At 39.5% G+C, this 10,000-nt stretch overlaps 5 non-coding genes across 5 annotated transcripts; all 5 read left to right on the top strand.

Moving 5' to 3' along the window:
• The first annotated feature begins 579 nt into the window (after window positions 1-579).
• On the top strand, window positions 580-652 carry TRNAR-UCG (transfer RNA arginine (anticodon UCG)). The gene has a single exon. It is a non-coding gene; the product is annotated as a tRNA-Arg (tRNA).
• Window positions 653-3,036: 2,384 nt separating this feature from the next.
• Window positions 3,037-3,109, top strand: TRNAR-CCU (transfer RNA arginine (anticodon CCU)). The gene has a single exon. It is a non-coding gene; the product is annotated as a tRNA-Arg (tRNA).
• A 2,235-nt stretch (window positions 3,110-5,344) lies between these two features.
• Window positions 5,345-5,417, top strand: TRNAR-UCG (transfer RNA arginine (anticodon UCG)). The gene has a single exon. It is a non-coding gene; the product is annotated as a tRNA-Arg (tRNA).
• A 794-nt stretch (window positions 5,418-6,211) lies between these two features.
• Window positions 6,212-6,284, top strand: TRNAR-CCU (transfer RNA arginine (anticodon CCU)). The gene has a single exon. It is a non-coding gene; the product is annotated as a tRNA-Arg (tRNA).
• Window positions 6,285-9,388: 3,104 nt separating this feature from the next.
• Window positions 9,389-9,461, top strand: TRNAR-CCU (transfer RNA arginine (anticodon CCU)). Its single transcript has one exon. It is a non-coding gene; the product is annotated as a tRNA-Arg (tRNA).
• Window positions 9,462-10,000: the final 539 nt, after the last annotated feature.

Genomic DNA, 10,000 nt, shown 5'->3' with positions numbered 1-10,000 from the left:
GTTTATGAGGGATTAGGTACTTTGAAACTGTCCCATTTTACTTGTGTACACTTCACAGTCATGTTAGTGTTCTGAAACTACAAAGTAGCTTTTTAAATGCCTATTTTTGTGAGATGCATTTTCGACCGGCCAAAACATATTCCTTTGGAAAAAATGATATGAATTGGATTGGTGTGAATCTTGTTTCTAGAGGTGGTGACAGGCTTTCAGCTACTTGAATAGGTCAAGCCAGGATTCATAAAACTTATACAACCTATGTGAGTGTGAAAAATTAGCATATGCAGGAAGGAGCAATTTGTACTACTTTCAAAACAGTTTCACTCCACGTCTGGAAACGTCCAGAGCTATGTAGAGCATACAAATGAGCTTTAAACTCATGAGGAAAGAGGTTTGTATGCAAAAAGGAAAACAAAAGCATATCGTACTCATAAAATTCTCAATATATAGATTCCAAAAAAGTGCTTCCAGCGAAAAGAGCTGAAAGAACACTATGGGATGTAAACCTGAATACCTTTCAATAATATGTTCTCCATCCATGCATACCACCTACATGATAAAAATCATCTCAGTTGGACGGATGACCGCGTGGCCTAATGGATAAGGCGTCTGACTTCGGATCAGAAGATTGAGGGTTCGAGTCCCTTCGTGGTCGTTTCTGGCCAATGGTCACACAATCTGCTTTACATTCAGAGTGGAAAAAGTCTTTTCCAATACTCTTGTAGTCCTCACTTTCTCATTACTAATCATTAATAAAGTGGAGTACATACTGGAAACTCATTCAGGTTGCATCTTCAGTCTAACTACTTGTGCATTTTAGTGGCATTAAAAAGTGCTTCTATGCCGACGCACTGAATATGTCATAGGTTTGCAGAATTTTGACGTGACAGAATGGGTTTTTAGCTTAAGTGTGTGTAGAAGAACTGCAAGGTGTGTGCCTATGTGTGCATAGAGTGCTACATGTGTAAAATCTGTATGATTTGGGCAGTTAAAGTGCTGATTTTGCCTCCGAGTAAGAAAAGTACTACACAAAATGTATAAAGGATCAGCACATTGGCTGCCTTTGCTGATGCCCCCGTTGCCTAATTTGTAGTGCAATGGTTAAGTTGCAGAGTGTGGTTGAACTTGGTTAGGAGACTTAGTGCCTCTTTCCGTGTCCTACTGATGATAAGGATGGCTTGATACCATTTTCTAAGCCCAGTATATTGAGAAAAGAAGTAAGTGAAGAAGAAGTGTGGAGTCGAAAGTGGTTCTCCAATTTCTCTCCACTTGCTAAAATTGCAAAGTCTCCATTATAGCATAGAAGAGAGCGTTAAAGTCGGGGATGGAAGAGGATGAAAATGGGAAGTTTACTTATAGAGAGAAGTGAGAAATGCCCTGTGTGCACACACTGGTGTCTGACCATAGAATACATTTAAATAATGCCTCTAGAAAAGAGCTATGCATGTGTGCCTCAGTGGCCTAATGGATAAGGCACTGGCCTCCTAAGCCAGGGATTGTGGGTTTGAGTGCCATCTGAGGTGATAACAAAAATCCTCCCTCTTTCTTTTCCAGAAAATTAGGTAGATTTATTACATGCTTCCTCTCAGAAGTTTATGAGGGATTAGGTACTTTGAAACTGTCCCGTTTTACGTGTGTACACTTCACAGTCATGTTAGTGTTCTGAAACTGCAAAGTAGATTTTTAAATGCCTATTTTTGTGAGATGCATTTTCGACCGGCCAGAACATATTCCTTTGGAAAAAATTGATTTGAATTGGATTGGTGTGAATCTTGTTTCTAGAGGTGGTGACAGGCTTTCAGCTACTTGAATAGGTCAAGCCAGGATTCATAAAACTTATACAACCTATGTGAGTGTGAAAAATTAGCATATGCAGGAAGGAGCAATTTGTACTACTTTCAAAACAGTTTCACTCCACGTCTGGAAACGACCAGAGCTATGTAGAGCATACAAATGAGCTTTAAACTCATGAGGAAAGAGGTTTGTATGCAAAAAGGAAAACAAAAGCTTATCGTACTCATAAAATTCTCAATATATAGATTCCAAAAAAGTGCTTCCAGCGAAAAGAGCTGAAAGAACACTATGGGATGTAAACCTGAATACCTTTCAATAATATGTTCTCCATCCATGCATACCACCTACATGATAAAAATCATCTCAGGTGAACGGGTGACCGCGTGGCCTAATGGATAAGGCGTATGACTTCGGATCAGAAGATTGAGGGTTCGAGTCCCTTCGTGGTCGTTTTTGGCCAATGGTCACACAATCTGCTTTACATTCAGAGTGGAAAAAGTATTTTCCAATACTCTTGTAGTCCTCACTTTCTCATTACTAATCATTAATAAAGTGGAGTGCATACTGTAAACTCATTCAGGTTGCATCTTCAGTCTAACTACTTGTGCATTTTAGTGGCATTAAAAAGTGCTTCTATGCCGACGCATTGAATATGTAATAGGTTTGCAGAATTTTGACGTGACAGAATGGGTTTTTAGCTTAAGTGTGTGTAGAAGAACTGCAAGGTGTGTGCCTATGTGTGCATAGAGTGCTACATGTGTAAAGTCTGTATGATTTGGGCAGTTAAAGTGCTGATGTTGCCTCCGAGTAAGAAAAGTACTACAAAAAATGTATAAAGGATCGGCACATTGGCTGCCTTTGCTGATGCCCCCGTTGCCTAATTTGTAGTGCAATGGTTAAGTTGCAGAGTGTGGTTGAACTTGGTTAGGAGACTTGGTGCCTCTTTCCGTGTCCTGCTGATGATAAGGATGGCTTGATACCATTTTCTAAGCCCAGTATATTGAGAAAAGAAGTAAGTAAAGAAGAAGTGTGGAGTCGAAAGTGGTTCTCCAATTTCTCTCCACTTGCTAAAATTGCAAAGTCTCCATTATAGCATAGAAGAGAGCGTTAAAGTCGGGGATGGAAGAGGATGAAAATGGGAAGTTTACTTATAGAGAGAAGTGAGAAATGCCCTGTGTGCACACACCGGTGTTTGACCGTAGAATACATTTAAATAATGTCTCTAGAAAAGAGCTATGCATGTGTGCCTCAGTGGCCTAATGGATAAGGCACTGGCCTCCTAAGCCAGGGATTGTGGGTTCGAGTCCCATCTGAGGTGATAACAAAAATCCTCCATATATCTTTTCCAGAAAATTAGGGAGATTTATTACATGCTTCCTCTCAGAAGTTTATGAGGGATTAGTTACTTTGAAACGGACCCATTTTACTTGTGTACAATTCACAGTCATGTTAGTGTTCTGAAACTGCAACGTATATTTTTAAATGCCTATTTTTGTGAGATGCATTTTCGACCGGCCAGAACATATTCCTTTGAAAAAAATTATTTGAATTGGATTGGTGTGAATCTTGTTTCTAGAGGTGGTGACAGGCTTTCAGCTACTTGAATAGGTAAAGCCAGGATTCATAAAACGTATACAACCTATGTGAGTGTGAAAAATTAGCATATGCAGGAAGGAGCAATTTGTCCTACTTTGAAAACAGTTTCACTCCACGTCTGGAAACTTCCAGAGCTATGTAGAGAATACAAATGAGCTTTAAACGCATGAGGAAAGAGGTTTGTATGCAAAAAGGAAAACAAAAGCATATCGTACTCATAAAATACTCAATATATAGATTCCAAAAAAGTGCTTCCAGAGAAAAGAGTTGAAAGAACACTATGGGATGTAAACCTGAATACCTTTCAATAATATGTTCTCCATCCATGCATACCACCTACATGATAAAAATCATCTCAGGTGGACGGATGACCGCGTGGCCTAATGGATAAGGCGTCTGACTTCGGATCAGAAGATTGAGGGTTCGAGTCCTTTCGTGGACGTTTTTGGCCAATGGTCACACAATCTGCTTTACATTCAGAGTGGAAAAAGTCTTTTTCAATACTCTTGTAGTCCTCACTTTCTCAGTACTAATCATTAATAAAGTGGAGTACATACTGTAAACTCATTCAGGTTGCATCTTCAGTCTAACTACTTGTGCATTTTAGTGGCATTAAAAAGTGCTTCTATGCCGACGCACTGAATATGTAATAGGTTTGCAGAATTTTGACGTGACAGAATGGGTTTTTAGCTTAAGTGTGTGTAGAAGAACTGCAAGGTGTGTGCCTATGTGTGCATAGAGTGCTACATGTGTAAAATCTGTATGATTTGGGCAGTTAAAGTGCTGATTTTGCCTCCGAGTAAGAAAAGTACTACACAAAATGTATAAAGGATCGGCACATTGGCTGCCTTTGCTGATGCCCCCGTTGCCTAATTTGTAGTGCAATGGTTAAGTTGCAGAGTGTGGTTTAACTTGGTTAGGAGACTTGGTGCCTCTTTCCGTGTCCTACTGATGATAAGGATGGCTTGATACCATTTTCTAAGCCCAGTATATTGAGAAAAGAAGTAAGTGAAGAAGAAGTGTGGAGTCGAAAGTGGTTCTCCAATTTCTCTCCACTTGCTAAAATTGCAAAGTCTCCATTAAAGCATAGAAGAGAGCGTTAAAGTCAAAGATGGAAGAGGATGAAAATGGGAAGTTTACTTATAGAGAGAAGTGAGAAATGCCCTGTGTGCACACACCGGTGTCTGACCATAGAATACATTTAAAACATGCCTCTAGAAAAGAGCTATGCTTGTGTGCCTCAGTGGCCTAATGGATAAGGCACTGGCCTCCTAAGCCAGAGATTGTGGGTTCATGTCCCATCTGAGGTGATAACGAAAATCCTCCCTCTATCTTTTCCAGAAAATTAGGTAGATTTATTACATGCTTCCTCTCAGTAGTTTATGAGGGATTAGTTACTTTGAAACAGTCCCATTTTACTTGTGTACACTTCACAGTCATGTTAGTGTTCTGAAACTGCAAAGTAGATTTTTAAATGCCTATTTTTGTGAGATGCATTTTCGACCGGCCAGAACATATTCTTTTGGAAAAAATGATTTGAATTGGATTGGTGTGAATCTTGTTTCTAGAGGTGGTGACAGGCTTTCAGCTACTTGAATAGGTCAAGCCAGGATTCATAAAACTTATACAAACTATGTGAGTGTGAAAAATTAGCATATGCAGGAAGGAGCAATTTGTACTACTTTCAAAACAGTTTCTCTCCACGTCTGGAAACGTCCAGAGCTATGTAGAGCATACAAATGAGCTTTAAACTCATGAGGAAAGAGGTTTGTATGCAAAAAGGAAAACAAAAGCATATCGTACTCATAAAATTCTCAATATATAGATTCCAAAAAAGTGCTTCAACCGAAAAGAGCTGAAAGAACACTATGGGATGTAAACCTGAATACCTTTCAATAATATGTTCTCCATCCAGGCATACCACCTACATGATAAAAATCATCTCAGGTGAACGGATGACCGCGTGGCCTAATGGATAAGGCGTCTGACTTCGGATCAGAAGATTGAGGGTTCGAGTCCCTTCGTGGTTGTTTTTTGCCAATGGTCACACAATCTGCTTTACATTCAGAGTGGAAAAAGTCTTTTCCAATACTCTTGTAGTCCTCACTTTCTCATTACTAATCATTAATAAAGTGGAGTACATACTGTAAACTCATTCAGGTTGCATCTTCAGTCTAACTACTTGTGCATTTTAGTGGCATTAAAAAGTGCTTCTATGCCGACGCACTGAATATGTAATAGGTTTGCAGAATGTTGACGTGACAGAATGGGTTTTTAGCTAAGTGTGTGTAGAAGAACTGCAAGGTGTGTGCCTATGTCTGCATAGAGTGGTACATGTGTAAAATCTGTATGATTTGGGCAGTTAAAGTGCTGATTTTGCCTCCGAGTAAGAAAAGTACTACACAAAATGTATAAAGGATCGGCACATTGGCTGCCTTTGCTGATGCCCCCATTGCCTAATTTGTAGTGCAATGGTTAAGTTGCAGAGTGTGGTTGAACTTGGTTAGGAGACTTAGTGCCTCTTTCCGTGTCCTACTGATGATAAGGATGGCTTGATACCATTTTCTAAGCCCAGTATATTGAGAAAAGAAGTAAGTGAAGAAGAAGTGTGGAGTCGAAAGTGGTTCTCCAATTTCTCTCCACTTGCTAAAATTGCAAAGTCTCCATTATAGCATAGAAGAGAGCGTTAAAGTCGGGGATGGAAGAGGATGAAAATGGGAAGTTTACTTATAGAGAGAAGTGAGAAATGCCCTGTGTGCACACACCGTTGTCTGACCATAGAATACATTTAAATAATGCCTCTAGAAAAGAGCTATGCATGTGTGCCTCAGTGGCCTAATGGATAAGGCACTGGCCTCCTAAGCCAAGGATTGTGGGTTCGAGTCCCATCTGAGGTGATAACAAAAATCCTCCCTCTATCTTTTCCAGAAAATTAGGTAGATTTATTACATGCTTCCTCTCGGAAGTTTATGAGGGATTAGGTACTTTGAAACTGTCCCATTTTACTTGTGTATACTTCACAGTCATGTTAGTGTTCTTAAACTGCAAAGTAGATTTTTAAATGCCTATTTTTGTGAGATGCATTTTCGACCGGCCAGAACATATTCTTTTGGAAAAAATGATTTGAATTGGATTGGTGTGAATCTTGTTTCTAGAGGTGGTGACAGGCTTTCAGCTACTTGAATAGGTCAAGCCAGGATTCATAAAACTTATCCAACCTATGTGAGTGTGAAAAATTAGCATATGCAGGAATAAGCAATTTGTACTACTTTCAAAACAGTTTCACTCCACGTCTGGAAACGTCCAGAGCTATGTAGAGCATACAAATGAGCTTTAAACTCATGAGGAAAGAGGTTTGTATGGAAAAAGGAAAACAAAAGCATATCGTACTCATAAAATTCTCAATATATAGATTCCAAAAAAGTGCTTCCAGCGAAAAGAGCTGAAAGAACACTATGGGATGTAAACCTGAATACCTTTCAATAATATGTTCTCCATCCATGCATACCACTTACATGATAAAAATCATCTCAGGTGAACGGATGACCGCGTGGCCTAATGGATAAGGCGTCTGACGTCGGATCAGAAGATTGAGGGTTTGAGTCCCTTCGTGGTCGTTTTTGGCCAATGGTCACACAATCTGCTTTACATTCAGAGTGGAAAAAGTCTTTTCCAATACTCTTGTAGTCCTCACTTTCTCATTACTAATCATTAATAAAGTGGAGTACATACTGTAAACTCATTCAGGTTGCATCTTCAGTCTATCTACTTGTGCATTTTAGTGGCATTAAAAAGTGCTTCTATGCCGACGCACTGAATATGTAATAGGTTTGCAGAATTTTGACGTGACACAATGGGGTTTTATCTTAAGCGTATGTAGAAGAACTGCAAGGTGTGTGCCTATGTGTGCATAGAGTGGTACATGTGTAAAATCTGTATGATTTGGGCAGTTAAAATGCTGATTTTGCCTCCGAGTAAGGAAAGTACTACACAAAATGTATAAAGGATCGGCACATTGACTGCCTTTGCTGATGCCCCCGTTGCCTAATTTGTAGTGCAATGGTTAAGTTGCAGAGTGTGGTTGAACTTGGTTAGGAGACTTAGTGCCTCTTTCCGTGTCCTACTGATGATAAGGATGGCTTGATACCATTTTCTAAGCCCAGTATATAGAGAAAAGAAGTAAGTGAAGAAGAAGTGTCGAGTCGAAAGTGGTTCTCCAATTTCTCTCCACTTGCTAAAATTGCAAAGTCTCCATTATAGCATAGACGAGAGCGTTAAAGTCGGGGATGGAAGAGGATGAAAATGGGAAGTTTACTTATAGAGAGAAGTGAGAAATGCCCTGTGTGCACACACCGGTGTCTGACCATAGAATACATTTAAATAATGCCTCTAGAAAAGAGCTATGCATGTGTTCCTCAGTGGCCTAATGGATATGCCACTGGCCTCCTACGCCAGGGATTGTGGGTTCGAGTCCCATCTGAGGTGATAACAAAAATCCTCCCTCTTTCTTTTCCAGAAAATTAGGTAGATTTATTACATGCTTCCTCTCAGAAGTTTATGAGGGATTAGGTACTTTGAAACTGTCCCATTTTACTTGTGTACACTTTACAGTCATGTTAGTGTTCTGAAACTACAAAGTAGCTTTTTAAATGCCTATTTTTGTGAGATGCATTTTCGACCGGCCAAAACATATTCCTTTGGAAAAAATGATATGAATTGGATTGGTGTGAATCTTGTTTCTAGAGGTGGTGACAGGCTTTCAGCTACTTGAATAGGTCAAGCCAGGATTCATAAAACTTATACAACCTATGTGAGTGTGAAAAATTAGCATATGCAGGAAGGAGCAATTTGTACTACTTTCAAAACAGTTTCACTCCACGTCTGGAAACGTCCAGAGCTATGTAGAGCATACAAATGAGCTTTAAACTCATGAGGAAAGAGGTTTGTATGCAAAAAGGAAAACAAAAGCATATCGTACTCATAAAATTCTCAATATATAGATTCCAAAAAAGTGCTTAAAGCGAAAAGAGCTGAAAGAACACTATGGGATGTAAACCTGAATACCTTTCAATAATATGTTCTCCATCCATGCATACCACCTACATGATAAAAAATCATCTCAGATGGACGGATGACCGCGTGGCCTAATGGATAAGGCGTCTGACTTGGGATCAGAAGATTGAGGGTTCGAGTCCCTTCGTGGTCGTTTCTGGCCAATGGTCACACAATCTGCTTTACATTCAGAGTGGAAAAAGTATTTTCCAATACTCTTGTAGTCCTCACTTTCTCATTACTAATCATTAATAAAGTGGAGTACATACTGTAAACTCATTCCGGTTGCATCTTCAGTCTAACTACTTGTGCATTTTAGTGGCATTAAAAAGTGCTTCTATGCCGACGCACTGAATATGTAATAGGTTTGCAGAATTTTGACGTGACAGAATGGGTTTTTAGCTTAAGTGTGTGTAGAAGAACTGCAAGGTGTGTGCCTATGTGTGCATAGAGTGCTACATGTGTAAAGTCTGTATGATTTGGGCAGTTAAAGTGCTGATTTTACCTCCGAGTAAGAAAAGTACTACACAAAATGTATAAAGGATGGGCACATTGGCTGCCTTTGCTGATGCCCCCGTTGCCTAATTTGTAGTGCAATGGTTAAGTTGCAGAGTGTGGTTGAACTTGGTTAGGAGAATTAGTGCCTCTTTTCGTGTCCTACTGATGATAAGGATGGCTTGATACCATTTTCTAAGCCCAGTATATTGAGAAAAGAAGTAAGTGAAGAAGAAGTGTGGAGTTGAAAGTGGTTCTCCAATTTCTCTCCACTTGCTAAAATTGCAAAGTCTCCATTATAGCATAGAAGAGAGCGTTAAAGTCGGGGATGGAAGAGGATGAAAATGGGAAGTTTACTTATAGAGAGAAGTGAGAAATGCCCTGTGTGCACACACCGGTGTCTGACCATAGAATACATTTAAATAATGTCTCTAGAAAAGAGCTATGCATGTGTGCCTCTGTGGCCTAATGGATAAGGCACTGGCCTCCTAAGCCAGGGATTGTGGGTTCGAGTCCCATCTGAGGTGATAACAAAAATCCTCCCTATATCTTTACCAGAAAATTAGGTAGATTTATTACATGCTTCCTCGAAGTTTATGAGGGATTAGTTACTTTGAAACGGTCCCATTTTACTTGTGTACACTTCACAGTCATGTTAGTGTTCTGAAACTGCAAAGTATATTTTTAAATGCCTATTTTTGTGAGATGCATTTTCGACCGGCCAGAACATATTCCTTTGGAAAAAATGATTTGAATTGGATTAGTGTGAATCTTGTTTCTAGAGGTGGTGACAGGCTTTCAGCTACTTGAATAGGTCAAGCGAGGATTCATAAAACGTATACAACCTATGTGAGTGTGAAAAATTAGCATATGGAGGAAGGAGCAATTTGTACTACTTTCAAAACAGTTTCACTCCACGTCTGGAAATGACCAGAGCTATGTAGAGCATACAAATGAGCTTTAAACTCATGAGGAAAGAGGTTTGTATGCAAAAAGGAAAACAAAAGCATATCGTACTCATAAAATTCTCAATATATAGATTCCAAAAAAAGTGCTTCCAGCGAAA

This window comes from Triturus cristatus, chromosome 4_1 (genome assembly GCF_964204655.1).
Source record: "Triturus cristatus chromosome 4_1, aTriCri1.1, whole genome shotgun sequence".
Taxonomy (NCBI): Eukaryota; Metazoa; Chordata; class Amphibia; order Caudata; family Salamandridae; genus Triturus; species Triturus cristatus.
This window is presented reverse-complemented; position numbering and strand designations above follow the sequence as displayed.